We start from the raw sequence: 17,756 nt of genomic DNA, 5'->3' as shown, positions 1-17,756 counted from the left end.
TGCACACATATTATTCCCATAGTCTATGGGCCATCCATGTAAATTGTCCATGTTATTAATTTAGTTCATAACTTTGGACTCTATCTGTCATTAGCAGTCATTCAGGGAGGGATGATTCAGTGTTGGGTTACTGCATGCAGAAGCTAGTTCTGGTTCCTTCAGAGATTGTTCTTTTTTAACTTGAGTAATTCCTACTGTACTACTTTTAACAAGACACATAATAATCATAATAATGATGATTTGGTATTATGTAACAGTTTAGCTACATGTAGTTTAAATTATGCTGTTCTCACCCAGCATCAAATCACCCTGAGGTACACAGTGGACATCCCGATCCTTCCGCATTACCCACCACTCAGGTCCTTGAGTAAAAGCAGTCTGACCAATAGACTTGCCTTTCCCTGAGGCAGGAATAATTCAGGCTGTCATGCTCATAACGTTCTTTATATGCACCACCAGGACTTTATTCTCTTCTACTATATGCAGGAGGTTTGACTGGGGAGGACCAGTTCAATTTGCACATCCCTGAGTGTTGACTAACCAGGTGGCTTTAGCCCGTGTCCCAGTGTTTGAATATCACAGCACCCATTGCTCTCCACGCAGTCTTTAACAATCCATTGTATCGTTCCATTTTCCCAGAGGCTGGTACATGATAGGGGATGTGCTGGACCCATTCAGTGCCATGCTGTTCTGCCCAGGTGATTATGAGATTGTTTCAGAAATGAATCCCATTGTCTGACTCAATTCTCTCTGGGGTGACATGTTGCCACAAGACTTACTTTTGAAGACCCAAGATAGCATTTTGAGTGGTGGCATGGCACACAGGATATATTTCCAGCCTTTCAGTGTTTACTTCCACCACTGTAAGCACATGGCATTTGCCATGGTGAGTCTGTGGGAATGTGATATGATCTACTTGCCAGCTCTCCCTATATATATGTATTTCAGCCACTGTCTTCCATACCAAAGGGGCTTTATTCGCTTGGCTTGCTTAATTATGGTACATTTCACAGTCATGGACAACCTGTGCAATAGCATCCACAGTCAAGCCCACCCCCCAGTCCTGAGCTCATCTATTGGTTGCATCTCTTCCTTGATGGCCTGAAGTGTCATGGCCACATCGACCTAGAAATAGTTCATCCTTCTCTTGCCAGTCCAGATCTATCTGAGCAACTTCAATCCTAGAGGACTGATCCACCTGCTGGTTGTTTCAGTGTTCTTCAGTGGCACAACTCTTGGGTATGTGATGTATCTTTACACCCATGTTCTCTATCAGCAGCAGTATCTTTCCATATCCAGCAGCCCAGATGAGTTTGCCCCTGCACTGCCAGCTGTGCTTCCATTGCTGTAACCACCCCAGAGGGCATTTGCCACCATCCAGGGGTCAGTGTAGAGGTAGAGCACCGGCTACATCTCTTATTCAGCAATGCCTAAAGCCAGCTGGATGGCCTTTACTTCTGCAAACTGGCTCAATTCACCCTTTCCTTCAGTAGCTTCTGCAACTCGTCATGCAGAAATCCATACAACAGCCTTCTACCTCCAACGCTTTCCCACATCATACCAGACACTCTGAAGAAAACAATTCTGTCCCGAATGAAACTAAGACACTCTTTTCTAACAATAGCTCTTTACTCAGACATATGAGAAAAGTTCATCTGGGGACCATCCTTAATGCCCTTTATTTCTCTGTGATATTGTGACAATGTTTGCAAGACCCTAGCTAATAGCAGAACTAATCAAGTAACTCTAGAAGTAAACAATTTGTATTACTCTGTAATTGTGTTCACAGAGTGGCACGATGTATGTGTTCTGCTAGCATGAGCCCACATTTCTCATTGCAATGCCAGGCACACCCATGTACTCAGGGAGTCTCACACCATCCATGCTGACCCCTCGGAATCCTCAGAACCTTCCCTGTGAGCTCTGCATTTTCCTCCAGGTTGATGGCTTTATCCCATGCAAAATTCTTGCTTAGTTGATACATGGAGCTGAAATCTGAGCAAGGTTAAAGAAGTCCAAAAAATAAAAGCAGATGTAAAAGAATTGGTTTGGATATGTGGTTTTACTCAGTGTTGCCAATTCAGTTTCTATTTTATAACAGGCTTCAGTGATGGATAAATGTTGTATTTTTAGAAAAAGAAAACACTTGCTGGTACAAAGGAAAGCGTATTCCAAGGTCTAATGGAAATTATACTACCTTTTCTTTCTTGATCTACAGAAAGAAATAAAATGAACTTACTCAGGCCTGTTTTTGATAAAAGGAGAAATTGAGAGCAATCACAAAATGGGAGCAAATAGCAGACATTATGAGAAAATACTGGATGGAGCAGCAGTCAATTGCCAGCACGATATTGTAATTGAATATACTAGATCATTGCTTTTGTCTTTAATGAAATGCTGTAAAAAAGGAGTACCTTTTGTCCCTGCTTAAATATTTACAGATGATATTTGGAAGCTGTTATTAGAGTTAAATTAGAAGTGTGCTATTTTCTATCTTGTATGTTTGCATAAACACTCTCAGTTCACATTTTCTATTGAAGGAAGCACAAAAGGTTTCACTTCATAGCATCTGCAGTCTTTTCAGGTTACACATCTGAATAGATTTATTTAACTCAAATGAAGAATTACGGAAGCAATTAAATTTCTTCCATGTTTTCATGTCAGTGAAAGGCTTCCAGTTCAGCATTACAATATAGTGTTTGTTTGCATACAGCTAAAATGAGACATTCCATAAAAACAAATATTTGCCATTTTTGACATCAGCGCAAGCATATGATATCTGCTATCAACAGCTGGGAAAGAAGTAAATACTAGGGTATTGGAAAAAACTTTTAAACTAAATCCCAGTAGGAGTATACTGCAAGAGCACCAGCTTTACTCAGAATTATATTGATTTTCATCTTTGTCTTTCACTGCCCTAATTCTGCCTTGGTTCATTTGTTTGAATACGTTGACAAATTTACAAGAAAACTGTTCCAGTTATGCACAATGCCTGCCATTAAAATTTACCTTTTGGATTTGTACTTCCTTATGAACAATAACCTAAAGAGCAATGTTTCAACTTGCAAAATGTTGTCAAAAATGCATTTTGCAACGGGTTCCCCATTGACTCATTCTTTGTATCCTGTCATTATAAATGTGAGGCTTTTCTGTCCCTCAGCAAGATCTGTCTGGCAAGCAAGGTTATTTTCAAAAGCAATAGAAGACATTACTAATAAGAAAAATGACCTGATAGTTCACTGTATCTTTCTTTCTCCTAATGAAAGATTGTTCAGTACAGTGTATTTTGCATTATTTTGCCCAGTCCAGTTTTAAATAACTCATGGGATGTAATTCTCTATACTTTCTTGATGAGGTCCATTCTTGTGTGTATCTGGTTATTGCAGTCTCATGTTCATGTGTTTTAATTTTTTTATTGTTATTACTTTTACTTAAGAGCATACTCAGTTCTGTCTCTGATAAGCTGTTGCGTAGCTCTGCAGAACTTCTCCCAGTGGCTGGGGCTTTTAGTGCTTCACACCGCTATGTCAGAAGAGGAGTTTATGTTTCCTCAATCTGCCTAAGAGGAACTTGGTCTTTGTAGGCTCTCTAGGATTCAGCTGGAACCAGTTAGAGTTTTCAAAGCCTTATGTTTGCACTAAGCTCAGACCAACTGGAGAGCAGGAAAAAGAGGAAGCATATCCTCTTTTTCCTTCTCATTAGTACAGGGCAGCATGTCTGAAATATATCAAACAGCAAAAATATTTGAAATTTATGTAAGAGCCCTTCGAAGATAGAAATAAATCCTGAGTTTATTCTCAACACTAATAAAATGCATGTTTTCCTTTCTTTTACACTCTTTGCTTAGTTGCTAACATGAGGATTCTGGAGGCAATCTAAAGCAGAAGCTGAGAGTGGGATTTGCACCTAAGTTTGACAATACTTCAGACCTTCCTGAATATCTCTGTCCAGGATATCAAACATAAGAACACATGTTATTCTGCAGCTGGACAGATCTTCTGTCTGCAGCATCATGCTATACCAGATTCCAAAGTACTAACATACCCAATGTTGCTAACTTTTCTTTTATCCATTCTTCTTAGGGTTTCTTCTGCATCATTGGTGGGAACTGTGAGATTGTCAGAAATATCTGAAAGGATCGGTAGTCTTTATCATTAATTGTCAAAAAATGGGTGAAATTAACATATATTAGAGTTTTATGCTAATCATCTTTGTCTCTCTCTATCTTTCCATCACTGAAAAAATCTACCTATAGTCAGTCCATCTGGAAGAAGTACACTGTCTCAGAAATGAATAAGTGAGATGACCAGGGAGAAAAATTAGTTTTGCTTTTATGTAAGATATCAGTATTTGTAATACTGGCATGTGGCCTTTAAATATGGACTGACATCAGTCAACTCTCAGAGATGGGTTTTACAGATGAAAGGTATGAAACAGAAGAAATGTGTTCCTGCATATATATATATGCATAAGGTTACTCCAAAAGTAATGAATGTCACTCCAACGCTAATGCTTCCTATTTATTTCCATAAAAAATAAATTAGGTAAGTAAATAAGTAAAAAAGATCACAGAATCATAGAATGGACTGGGTTGAGAAGGACCACAATGATCAACCTCTAGACAACAACGCTATTTGATACAGTACAGCAAATTCTCAGCTACAAAACACTGTTTTTCAGCATAGTAACCACTATTAGCTGTGTATTTTCACCAGCAGTGAACAAGAGCCTGCATGCCGCACTTGTAAAAATCTGCACCTGTAGAGGTGATCCACTGTGGCTTGATGCCACTGCTGAAACTCAGCACCCACTGCCTCACTGTGTTCACATCCATTGATTGGTCTCTCTAGACATTCAGGAAGCATCAGTGAATGTCATTGAGGGCAGTTTTTTGTGCATGGAGGAATGCAGTGACACACCTTTGCTTCATTTACATTTCCACATCAGACATCATTTTGTCAGAGTGCCCCTCTGCTGCCATCTGTCCCACTGCAGCAACATCCGATGGGATACTGGAGGGAAGGTTCAGCCTCTACTGCTGTGCTACCAACATCTGCCTCACACATTGTGGGCCAACATAATAAAATAAAAGGCATTACTTTCAGAAGAACCCCTGTATACTGCACACTGCATACAGGACTTGGACATCTATAGTGGGATGAATTCTTTCCAGGCTGTTTCTTGAATTATCCTTGTCTTGTTTCTTATGCTGTATAAACCAGACTGTAAGACAGTGCAATTCAGAGGTGGTAATTTCAAGCCTGTCAGTGGAGCCTCCACAGTTGCTAAGACTCCCAACCTACCCAATCTACTTATTCATTATCATTAACCTCACTGACCTAGAATTAATGTGAATATCCATCTCAGCCTAGACTTGCGGGTGGCATGAAAATTTACCAGCTGCAGCCCCACCCAGACTGTTCAAGCTAAAACCAAGTGCTCTAACAGCTTGAAACCCCTGGAGAACCATCTGGGTGAACCAGTCCTTTGGCATGGAAGCATGTAGTGAAGCATTCTGCTTTGTACTGTCAAATGAAAGCCCTGCCCTGAAGAGAAAAATCTCTGAATTAAAACACAGTAATTCTCACTCACAAAGATAAATAGTTTATATAATGGAACTTGTTCTAAAATGCCGAGAGGTGAACAAAATATCCTGCATGGATGAAATGGTGGTTTTAGCTCTGGAGACCCTGGTTCACCCTTGACATTTAGATGGTGGCTTCAGCATGATGAATGAACTTTTAGGAGGGGCTGAGAAGGAGCTGCCCCAGCTGGTGGAAAGGGACAGGACAGGACCCTCCACTGCCACGTGTGATTTACAAGGGCTGCACATTGGGTTTCACAGCCATGGGAACTGAGGGCTTTTAGGAGCCTTAGCATTAAGTGAAATCATGTTTTAAAACAAGCAATGTTATTCTGTTTTCTTATTTGTTTTTCTCAGTTTCTACTGAGAACCCACAGTTTTCGCTAACCCTGAAGTGCTGCCTGGCAAACATGGAGCCATTTCATGAGTGGAGCTGTACTTCAGGCAATTCTGTCCTCTAAAGCAATTAAGAACTATTGCTTTGCTTCAGCATTATGTAATGAAGTTTCACAACGAAACCAATTCTGGAGGTTGATAGGAACATTTGGCACAGGTTCCTTATTTCTGACTTTTCTACCTCTTCTGTCTATGGTAAAATTGTGGTCCAATTCAAAGCTATGGGACAAGCAATGTTTAGAACAAGCTGTTCCAGAGCCAAATAAATTACTGGGAGTCTTCCATTGGTTTTGGTAATTCATATTGCGGAGGAACATTTTGCCAGCAGCTCAGATCAAAGCTGCAGATAGGAGAAAATAAATCTGCTTTCTTTTTTTTTTTTTTCTTTTTTTTTCTAAGAGCCTCAGAGGAGGAGGCAGCCAGTGCAGAATACAGTGCAGACCTTTCCTGTCTTTTCAGAATAACTTATTTCAGTTATTTTTGTTTTACACTTTTAGATATATGTGGGTTTGAACTCAAAGCAAAGATAGAGTCCAAACCTTAGCATGACAGAAAGAGGGCTTTGTATCATATTTGAAAACTCTTCACCAGTCTTCGTACTCTCTTGGACTGTAAATTAGGTAAGGTTTCTATCAGTATGCATTATTGGTAATAAGAAAGAATAATTTATATAATTTGTTCAACAATGGTTCTCAAGCAGGAAAGTCTTTATGTATGCATTATATACATGCATAATGTTCTATCCCAAAACAGACGATACATTTCCCAAGCCTGTTACATATTGCCTGAAGGTGTATTTCTCATTTTTAGATGCGAACTTACCTGGTGAAAATGTCATGGAGATGAGAGAGAAGAGATGCAGAAAAGCAGAGAGTTTCCATCCTCCTGCCGACCCAGTGGAACACAATGCTGTAACAGCAGGCGTCTGAGTAATTTCACAAAATCGTATATCAAACTGGGAGGGACCCACAGGGATCATGGAGTCCAGCTCCTGGCTGGACCACACAAAAATCAAACCCTAGGTCTGAGAGCGTTGCACAAATGCTTCTTGGGCTCCAATAGGCTCGGACCACAGCCCCGTGCAGCCCGTTCTGTGCCCACCGCCCTCTGGTGCAGCCCCTGTCCCTGAGCCCCCTCCCCTGACGCAGCTCCATGCCGTTCCCTCGGGCCCTGTCGCTGTCACACGGAGCAGAGCTCAGCGCTGCCCTCCGCTCCCAGTGAGCAGCTGCAGCCGCCATCGGGCCTCCCCTCAGCTCCTCTGCTCTGAGCTGAGCACAGCCAGGGGCCTCAGCGCTGCCCGCACATCTCGCCCTCCAGACCCTGCCCCTTCTTGGTTGTGCTCTTGCAGATGCTCTCTGACAGTGATCTATAACGCTCTCTAATATTAATCCATACCCTTTTTATACTGTGGTGCCCCAGACTGCACCCAGTGCTTGAGGTGAGGCCGCACAGCGCAGAGCAGAGCAGAACAACCCCTTCCCTCGCCCAGTGGCAGTGCTGGGCCTGATGTTCCCCACACTTGGCCGTTTTGGCTGCCAGAGCCTGCTGCTGACTCACATTCAACTTGCTGTCATCCAGAACCCCCAGCTCCCTTTCCATTTGGCTGCTCTGCAGCCTCTTGTCCTGTATTCTGTACCTTTTTGCAGGTTTGCCCCATTCCAGGTGCAGAATCCAGCACTTGTTCTTGTTGAATGTCATGTGTCTGTTGCCTGTTCAGCCCTCCATATCTGCAGTAGGTGTTTTTTTTTCCCAGAAAACGTCTTTTTCTGCAGAACAGAAACTTTGAGCGAAAAAAGTATCTTCAGTAGTTGCATACGTATCAAAAGGGAGCTTTGTCTTTTTAAATAATGATAAGTAAATGGCCTATAGTTTTGTTTAGCTCATGGGAATTGCTAGTATAGTTGTGAAGTGTTCATAACACAGTCCTGCCCCCCCCCCCCCAGCTGTTACAGTTGACTTTCCTTGATAATGTTTCAAATATTGGAATGTTTCTTCTCCTTCATCTCTGCTCCTAGACGGTACACTTCCTTGCACATACGTGTTGTGATTCCTTTCAGGAGTCTCCAATTATCAGTAACTGATATGAGAAGTAATTTAGTATCACAGTGACAACATTTTTTTAACTGTTCTTAGGAAACTTATACTGTCTAGGCCTAAAGAAGATGGAAAATATGGCCAAGAAAATTTTTTTGTTTGTTTGTTTTTGGTATTTCTCCAATAAACTGAAGAAACAGAAAGAATCAAATTACAACTTTGTATTTTCAAGTGTGATAGACTTCAAAATTAAGAAAGACTATTGTATTAGCTTGTCGATTGCTTGACTTATTACTGCCTATCTACCTATCTTATCATACATTTTCCTTTAATTTAACAGCCTGAAAATTTGATTTAATTTGTTGTGACCTGCTACTTCTCATTAGAAAATAGATGGTCTTGAAGAGAAACCCTGTCTTGGTGGATAGCACTACAAGATCAAGATCATCTCCGTTCAGGAGGGGGTCAAAATGTTCTTTATTTCTCCACAGTAAAACAGTGAAGTTGTGACTAGAGTCTGCCTTGGACTGGTGCTTCAGTTCAGAATGCCAGCACATGTGAAGAATGCTCTCATTCTGACCATCTGTTGTCACAGGTAAATTGAGAGATGGTAGCACACAACAGTGTATTGTTATAAAGAAAGTTTGTACTGCCTTAGTATTAGAAGTTGAAGGGCTTATAGAATATTTTCTGACCCTGAAAATGTTAACTTTTCCTTTCTTTCTTTGGGGGATGTTTTTTTTCCCCAGGTATCTGAAGAAAAAGCGATGATTACAATAAGAGAAATTGCAAGAGATTTTCCAGATCTAGGGTCAGTGGTGACATCCCCATAAATCATGAGTAACCCTAACACAGACAGTCTTAAAGAGGCTTAGTTGTCATAAACATATATACTTAGGTAGAACTGTTCCCATCATATTTATCTTTCATTCCATAGCTTATAGAAACCAAATTTCTGTCATCGACAATTATTAATCATGCATTTACCCTGCTGAGACATCTAATAAAGCATCAAGTACAGAGTCTGAACATGAGTGAGAGAAAAGGAGAGAAAACAGAGAAAACATAATCCAAATTTTTTAAAGTGAGGGGAAGAAAAATCTCACAGAACATCTGTTCACCACATGTTCATAAATTACAGTGGGATTTTGAACTTTTCTTCTCTCATCTACATGTCACGCAGATTTAATAGTTCATAATTTTACAAAAAACAACATAATTATGCACCATGCTCAAAAGAACATGTGATCAGCTCTCCAGAAGCACTGCTGCAAGCTGCTCTCTGTTGATGCCAAGCTTGCAGCAGTTCAGCATGTTGTGCCTTCTCAGCCCTTGCATGGGAGGCTCATTATTCATGGCAAGACTGAAGAAAACACCACTGAAATTCAACTCATGAGCCTGGGCCTGAATATGATAACCTTTGACTCTCCAGGGAAATTAACATTTTGTGCTTAGACCACAAAAAATATTGGAATGTAAGGTCTTACTGAGAAATACTATTTCTCATTGAGAATGCACCTTTCCCCCATCAGTGCGTTGTAGAACAGGTTTTTATTTAGCTTAAATGGAAAAGAATGAACAGAGCAAGTATTACATAGAAGACGTATTTTGCAAATTTTTTATTTATGGCTGAACTACAGATCAGAATCTAAAAATATGTGCTTCCATCTACTTGACTGAGACAAGTCACTGGTGTACATATGAGTACACGCAGTCAAGTTTCCTCTTGCCATTTACTTCCCATGAAACTGATCCATCTGTGCATAAAATCTATGTACAGATTCCAGGTCTTGGGCTGACTCTGCATCCAAGGGAAACCCTTGCAAATATTTGTTCTGAGATGTGAAAGAGAAGAGGGAATTTAGATGCAGAATTAGGAATAGAAGGAGAAAGACAAGTATCATGAAAGGAAATTGTGCTTTTGTATTGCCTTCATTGCCTCATTTTTAAAATTATCCTCTTCCCTACCAAATAACAACATCTTCAAGAAAGAGAACTTATAAACGTACAAGCATTTTTCCTTTATAACATACACACAAACAAAAAACATGGATTCCAGCATGCAAGAAGCAAAAGCAAAATATTCAGGAAGCACACTTGCAATAAACAAATTGGAGATTAAAACCGTCCCATGTCAACATTCAGATTCGTTAAGACCTCAAACATATAAGCTTTAATGTAGTTGTAATATACAGATTTAGAGTACTCTTCAAGAAAAATATGACTCAGGAGCAGTTGCCAGCATGAGAAGTTTCTGCTTTTTCTTTTCCTGCTGATGATAATTATGATTTAGGGCTCCATATTAAACAAGGAAGGGGCTGCAAACACAGTTTGAAATGTTTCATATTGGTGTTTTAATGAAGATCCCATAGATGCCGTCTTCTTCTACCTAAGTTAATGGATTGATTTAGGTAGAGGTTCTGTAAAATGTAGTAGAAAATCTTGTTGCAGTTAGAAAATCCTAGCAAGAGATTGATTTCTATGTAATAAAATTACTTCATTAAATGAAATCCTCATATTTCTTCTCAACTCTTGAGACAGCTACCAAATTTTATAAAAGGCCATTAAATGTAGTGCACAGCTGGCATTGGCCTGCTGGCAGGAAAAATGACTTTCCCCAGCTGAGTTCTCTGAGAGGTCCAAAGCTGCCACAGAACTGAACAAAGCTCTCTGCACCACAAACTGCTAAGGGAAACAAAACACTGCACAGGAGCAGGGGCCACTGACCAATAGACTGAGTCCCCCAAAGCAGGTAAAAATGAGTATAAAACGTTTGAACAAACTTGTTCAGAATTGCCTTTGTCTGCAGCTTCACAGTTATTTCAAGCACACGTGCTTTATTTTTGCACAGGAATTGAGAAAAATTATGAAGTTGGTATGCCTAACCAGCCCAAATTCCAAGTTTACAGATCACTATAGCTGCGGAAACTGCTGGTCCATCCTTTTATTTTTCAGAGGTAGAGAAGGTGGAGTTTTTTGAGTATCAATGAGGTGAGATTGTGGCAAGTCTTTCTGCTTCCATCATCATGATTTTTTTTCACCATTCCCTTTGCCTCTGCTGTTGTCAGGTGCGCTGCAGTCCTCTTGTCTTGCAGACTGACTGTCTCCTTGCACTCAGAAAACTCAATTCAAGTAGATATCTTGTGAGTCTGCAAAGATAAATCAATTCCAATGTTTTTCATCCTGGGAAAAAGGAAAGTAGAAATCAGTTACACAGTAAGCATGGAGAAGTTCTGACTCATACCTAATTTGATCTAATCTAAAGTTTATTAAGCTCAGAAGAATTTGACTGGTTTCCTTTTAGCTTTATTTCAGAACAATTGTTTGTGGTGCATGCTGCATCCCTGGGCACTTCATCTCTTTTCATCTTTCATCCACTTTTATTTAAGCCTTTGTTTCTCAGTATGGGGTGATGTGTTGATAAAATAAACTACTTATCTTTGTTGAAATTACTCTTTTTGGTATGAAATGTTGGGTATGGTATGGTATGAAATTGCGCATTACCCAGGGGGAAAAAGAAAGAGTCCAAGAACTTTGCAAGATTTTAATTAAAACTGAATCATGGCATAAATGAACAGCTAGAAAACAGTCTGAGAAATTCAGTACTATCCAGTTTTCATGTTAGTTCCTTCAGTTATTTAATTCCAGAGAATGCCTGGAGTAGTCAAACAGGAGATTGATAGCAAACTTCTTGTGAAGAAACTGTTTGCTAGGTAATGTCCATGCCCCCATGAGTGCAGTTGCAAAGGAAGCTCAGAGAATATGCAAGCTCCTGGTACAAATACATTCTTTTCTCAGGGAGGAAAAATACAGAAGATCTATGGGACAGGAGCCATTTGTTCAGGGAATTGGTTTCGAAGAAGAGTACCAAAGCTCAACGATGCTCATTGGAGACAGAACAGGGTAGAGAGATATTTGCCTTCCTGGATTTAGCTTTGCCTCAGCTTTACCTACATATATGAGAAGTTGTTCATTGTTTGCTTGATTTTTGCAATCAGAGGCTGACCATACACCAGATGATTCCTGTGGCTGCAGGACAACGTAGCCCTCCTGACAGTGGACAGAAGTATATGACCAGAGGAGATTATATGCACTGGAAAAACCACTGAACTGAAGTTTACAAGTTGTTGGTTGTGAGCTGTGACAATGCATCGTGCATTAGTAATGCATCTTAATGTACATATGAGGGGAAATCTTGAAGAAAACCTGCACGAAGCGTGTATTCACTACAGTGCTGTGAGTAGCTGGTAGAACAGAGTTGAGAATGTAATTTAGCTAGTGAACAGAAAACAGAAGAAAAAGCAAGAAAAGGTCGCACCTAATGTTCAGAGTAAGACTTCTTTTCTCATTGAAATGTGAAGGTGGATTCCCAAATCTTTGTTCCAGATTTTGGCTCTATGACAAATAAGTGTAAAGAGAAGAAAGATGAATGTGACTATAATACACAGGCAAAGCTGTGCATATCTGATGCGTAAAAAGAATTTGGAATTTTGAGGTCTGCTAAATCAGTTGAGTCTTATTGCAATGTTTTTCTGGTTCATTTGGCCAGAGAGCATGTATTAAATCTATATGACCGTGCACATAGGCAAATATTGATTTTATTAGTAAAGAAATTGAGAAAAATATGTGATGTCCTAGTATCTGGTTATCCAGTTCTAATACACGTTCCTTCTTTACTCACAATTCTACATGAATGAAGGTCCCAGTTCATTCATGAAGCCCTTCTGCCCACTCTATAAAGGTTAAGTCCATTCAGCAAAAATTGAAAATGAGAGTTGAATCCTGTGAACAATTAAATTCTGCATTTGAAATAATAAATGCATAGTCTCATGCATGTAAATTGTACTGAAATATTAACTTTTTTTAGACAAAAATGAATTTGAAACAAACTTATGGCACTTATTCTGTAGAAAACTTGCAATCAGTGAGAAGTCTGAGTTTATTGAATAAATAATATAACCTTATACCTTAATATTCAATAAATTAATATAGACTTACTTTTGAGTAAACAGTAGGATTTTAAAATTTCAACAAAAATTAATTTTATTTATTGCAGACTTGGGTGGGACTGTGCTTATTTACTATATAGGGTCATGAAATATTCAGTTTGAATGCACTAAAGAGATCTGTAAGTGCTTCCCGGATTTCCCAACCTTCCAAAATTCCCATGGAAACATTGAATCACCAAGGTTGGAAAACACCTCCAAGATCCAACCATCCACCAATCCCATACCACCAATATTTCCCCACTAAATTGTGTCCCTCGGTACCACATCTAAACGTTTCTTGAACACCTCCAGGGATGGTGATTCCACCACCTTCCTGGGCAGCCTGTTGCAGAGCCTGACCACTCTTTTGGAGAATAAATTTTACTCAATATCCAACCTGAATCGATCTTTCATGATGGATAAGCAAAGGCACATCTTTAATGAATGGCTCCAAGTGATTTTTCTGTCACATCAAGATTTATACAGAAAAATGGATTAATAGGAACCTTCTGACAAACTTTTCAGTAATTTATGCTTTTTATATTTAACATTTAATGTAAATTTGATGTTGAACAGCAGTTCTGTAGCAGTAGTTTAGCTACTGGACACCAAACAGTGGAGATGTCTGATGCTGAGGGATCTGTTCAGGAGAGCTGTGCTGGATCACATCACTTCATGATTTCCTTAGAAGGAAGTATGAAAAAGCCTTCAGGAACTGCCACCAATGGAGGCAGGCTTCCTTAGCTCCTTCTCACAGCTAGGGAGAATGGTAAGATTTTCCCATGCAGGAATTCATAGGCTTGGGGATAGATCTGACAGTTGTGTAGGAGGGGGTTGCCAGCCTGGATCCTGAGCAACTACTTGCTACAGGTGGCAGGTGAGGGAAGTATGCACGTTTGTTCTTCCTAGCCCTGCCAAGTGTGCTGCTGCTCAGGGCAGGCCCTGGGGGAAGGCCTGGAAGGAAACATCTGCTCACCGGTCAGTGCCAAGCCACGCGGAGCTGATGGTGGCTTTGTGAGGCATTTGGTGATGCCGTGTGTTCATGCTCATTTCACAGATACTGCTGCTGTCTGTGCTGGGTTTAATATTGGGAGGGATTGAAGGAAAGTACCTTGGGAAGGATTATATGAGGAGAAGACACATAAACCTTTCTTCCTGACTGAACTTTGTTATTTTCACAAATGTGGAACACATTTGGTCTGGCATCCCGTTTGATTTGTTTACTGCTTTTGTGTCTTACATTTGCAGAGGCTTTCCAACTACAGATACTTCTTTCATCTGGCCTGGCTCTGTCTTCTGCACAGAAAGCCCAGTTTAGGTGGGTGGAGTACACGTCCGGGGTGTTTGGGTGGGCCGTCAAGGAACACGCTGAACTTTTGGAATAGCCTGGGCTGTACTTTCAGCCCAGCTCAAGTGTAGAAATTCTGGGATTAGTTTGGAAAAAAGATTAGGCAGCATGAAATGTCAGCCCTTACCTTGGTTGCACACAGCTCTTTCTTTATGTCGTCAGTCCATCTATATGCATTATTACAGAACTGTTGAAAATGACTCTGGCTGTGTGTTTTCATAAACCTGTGGTATGGCTCATTTTCAAACATCACTTTCATTATAAAATTGTGACTCCTGCAGTGACCTGAAACTTGCCATTTTCTGCTTGCATTGTAGATAAAATAAGAACTGGTTTTTCATAGAACCATAATTCCCAGTTTAGTTGGGAAGTATTCCAGTGAAATTGCCTTTTTCCTCTCTCCTGAGCATCTTCTTTTTCTCCATCATTTCTGCTGGCCTTCACCTGTTCAAATATGCTGAGAAATTATAGCCTGGCTCCACTGCCCTTGCCACCAGGCGTATCTGCCAGTGGAATTTGGAGATCTAAAAAAAATTATTTTATTCTGCATGTACTCTGAGACTTGGTGCATAGACTCATTCTGTAGTCTTTCAGATATGCATTGGCTTCACTTAAATGCTCCTGTAACAGTCAAAAAGAAGCCACTTTTTCCTCCAGAAGCAGTTTCCTAACGTGCATTATTGTTGGCAGCATCTGCAGATAAACTTCTTGTAATTGATTTAATAATTTTCAAATAAAAAAATTATGATAGCTGTGGACAGCTATAAATAACAGAAATGAAACACATTATTTGCACAGTGCCTTCACATGCACTTGTTTAGCTCTTTTTGCTGTTAAGTTGAAACATCTGTTTCTATGGAAGTGGAGCATTCCATGCAACAAACACAGCACTGGAAGTGACCCACATATTAAATGACAACATTTGACAAATTCTTGCAGTTGATTACTGGGGAGGAGTAGACTGTGGTTATAATCAGAGTAAACCAAAAAAATGTGTACCTTTATAAACCTAGAGTTTAAATGAAACATCTGTACCAAATCATGTCAGTAAACCAGCACTGTAGCCAACTACCAGACCGTATGATAATGGGGTGTTTTTTACAATCCCTATTTCCATCTCCATCCTCCAAATCAGGTCCAGCCTGTGCCCACTGCCACGAATTCTGCTGGAAAACAATTGGGATAGTGTTAGGCTGCAGTGCATGCTGTCAGCTTGGATACAAATGCCTGTAAAAAGTTAGTGATTCCAACACATCCTGGAAATCATAAACACAGGTAGAAACTCAGGTAACTACCAGAGTGTGCTGTAGGCTACAGCCTTTTCCGGGTATTTTAACCAAGGCTCACACCTCACACCTTGATAAGTGTGGATATGCTTCAGTGACTCTGAAATCTGCTTCTTAAGGAAAAGCACTTGTATAGCAAGGATGTGGATATTAGAATAGCAGCAGCATGTAAGCTGTTGATAAGCTGAGAGCACTCAGGCTGACTGAGAAACCCAGGTTTGGTAGCTCACTTAAACATAATTCTTTGGGTCTGTGGAGCTGGTATACAAAAAAATTGAAGCAAGTACAGAGGATTTTGAATGCTTTCCAATGCTTGTTTAATAAGTAAAAATCAAATAAGAACTAATTTAGTCCATCTTTTTACTCAGATTCTTAAGCAGATATTCATTAGTAGTACTTGATTCTTATTATTGCAAAATATTTTCTGTATTAGTACTACTAATGAAATAAATACCCGTTTTTATAAAATCAGTATTGCATAATCATTGCACGTAACTCATCCTACATGATGATCTCAGTGATGGCTCTGCTTGAGCAGGACTTGGATCAGACGACCTCCAGAGGTCTCTTCCAACCTCAGCCATTCTGTATGATTCTGTATGATTCTGTATGATGTTGTAGATGACATACTATAAAAAAGTCGTTATGATATAGCAATACATTCAGAACTCTTTGACCAACATGATTGATGCTCAAGAAAAGTTGAAATACTGCAGTATTTCTTGAGTAACACTTGCAAAATAGCTAGCACGTGGGAAGTTCTCACTAAACAACTAGGTAAGTGCTGTTGGACAGAAACAAAAGGACAGGCTATATGAACTGTTAACAACTAATGAGTTGTGGTCTCAAAATTTATACTCATTGAAGGTGATGAGTGGTGTCCATCAGGGGTCCATCTTGGGATGTGTGCTCTCCAATATCTTTAGCAATAACATAGGCAGTGGAATCAAGTGCACCCTCAGCAAGTTTGCAGACAATATCAAGCTGAATGGTGCAGTTGATACGACAAAAGGAAGAGAAGCCATCCAAAGGGACCTGGGTGAGCTTGAGAAGTTGGCTCATGTGAACTTAATGAGGTTCAACAAGGCCAAGTGTAAGGTGTTGCATCTGGGTTGGGGCAATCCCAAATATGTGTACAGACTGGGAGAACTCTTGAGAGCAGCCATATGGAGAAGGATTTGGGGTTTCTGGTAGACAAAAAGCTGGACCATCTGTCAGCAATCTGCACTTGCAGCCCAGAAGCCCAAAAGTATCTTGGGCTGCTCCAAAAGAGTGGTCAAGAGAGGTGATTGTGCCCCTCTGCTCTGTCCTTGTAAGGTGCAATCTGGAGTATTGCATCCAGGTCATCCAAGCAGAGGATGAATACTGAGCTGTGGAGCGTGTCCAGACAAGGGCACAGTAATGCTCAGAAGGCTGAAACACGTCTTCTATATCTTTCAGGTTTCAGATTAAAGAAGGTAGATTTAAGTTAGATATTAGGAGAAAATTCTTTACTCAGAGAGTGGTGAGGCACTGACCTAAATTACCCAGGGAAGCTGTGGATGCTCCATTACTGGAGGAAATCAAGGCCAGGCTGAATCTGATCTGGTGGTGGCGATGCTGCCTGTGGCAGGGGGGTTGGAAATGGATGATCTTTAAAGTCTCATCCAACCCAAGCCATTCTGTGGTTCTTTAACTTTCCTAAAATGCTACAATAATCAGATTATGTCATTACTTAGAGCTAACCTTACAGAGCATTATGGCAATGAAGATTTATGTCTGACAGGTTCTTATTTAAGAACAATGAATAATTTTTTAAGATAAATAACAGGTTTTACAATAAGGATGTAGTAAAAGTCTGTAGAGGATTCATTTGTAACACAATTTTGATGAATTTGGGTTATCAAATATATTTTTGTTCTCAACTTTCTATTTGAATATGCAAACAGTGTACAAGAAGCTTAAATGCTTAGATAAAAACATAGAAATTGTGACTGGTAGGTTCTGAATTCAAGAATAAAAAAAGTGGAAAAGCCGTGTAACCAGTGTGCTTAAATATACAGGAAAATCTGAAGTAAAAAACTGAATCGGTTTAAGATAAACACGAAAGGGGAAAAAATAGCTAAAGCTCAAAGGACTGA

General features: G+C 40.0%; 1 long non-coding RNA gene across 6 annotated transcripts in view; it reads left to right on the top strand.

The window, feature by feature from the left end:
- The window catches only part of LOC125690432 (uncharacterized), a 43,319-nt gene extending 29,000 nt beyond the window's left edge, over nucleotides 1–14,319 (top strand). For 3 of the 6 annotated variants that reach the window (XR_007375677.1, XR_007375675.1, XR_007375673.1), the window contains 3 exons: nucleotides 6,478–6,600; nucleotides 6,791–6,909; nucleotides 8,506–14,209. This is a non-coding gene — a long non-coding RNA (uncharacterized LOC125690432). Of the gene's footprint in view, nucleotides 1–6,477; nucleotides 6,601–6,790; nucleotides 6,910–8,505; nucleotides 14,210–14,250 lie in introns of those variants that run through there. The other 3 variants (XR_007375678.1, XR_007375674.1, XR_007375676.1) reach the window with 3 other exon arrangements.
- The last annotated feature ends 3,437 nt before the right edge of the window (nucleotides 14,320–17,756 follow it).

Source organism: Lagopus muta, chromosome 3 (genome assembly GCF_023343835.1).
Source record: "Lagopus muta isolate bLagMut1 chromosome 3, bLagMut1 primary, whole genome shotgun sequence".
Classification (NCBI taxonomy): Eukaryota; Metazoa; Chordata; class Aves; order Galliformes; family Phasianidae; genus Lagopus; species Lagopus muta.
This window is presented reverse-complemented; position numbering and strand designations above follow the sequence as displayed.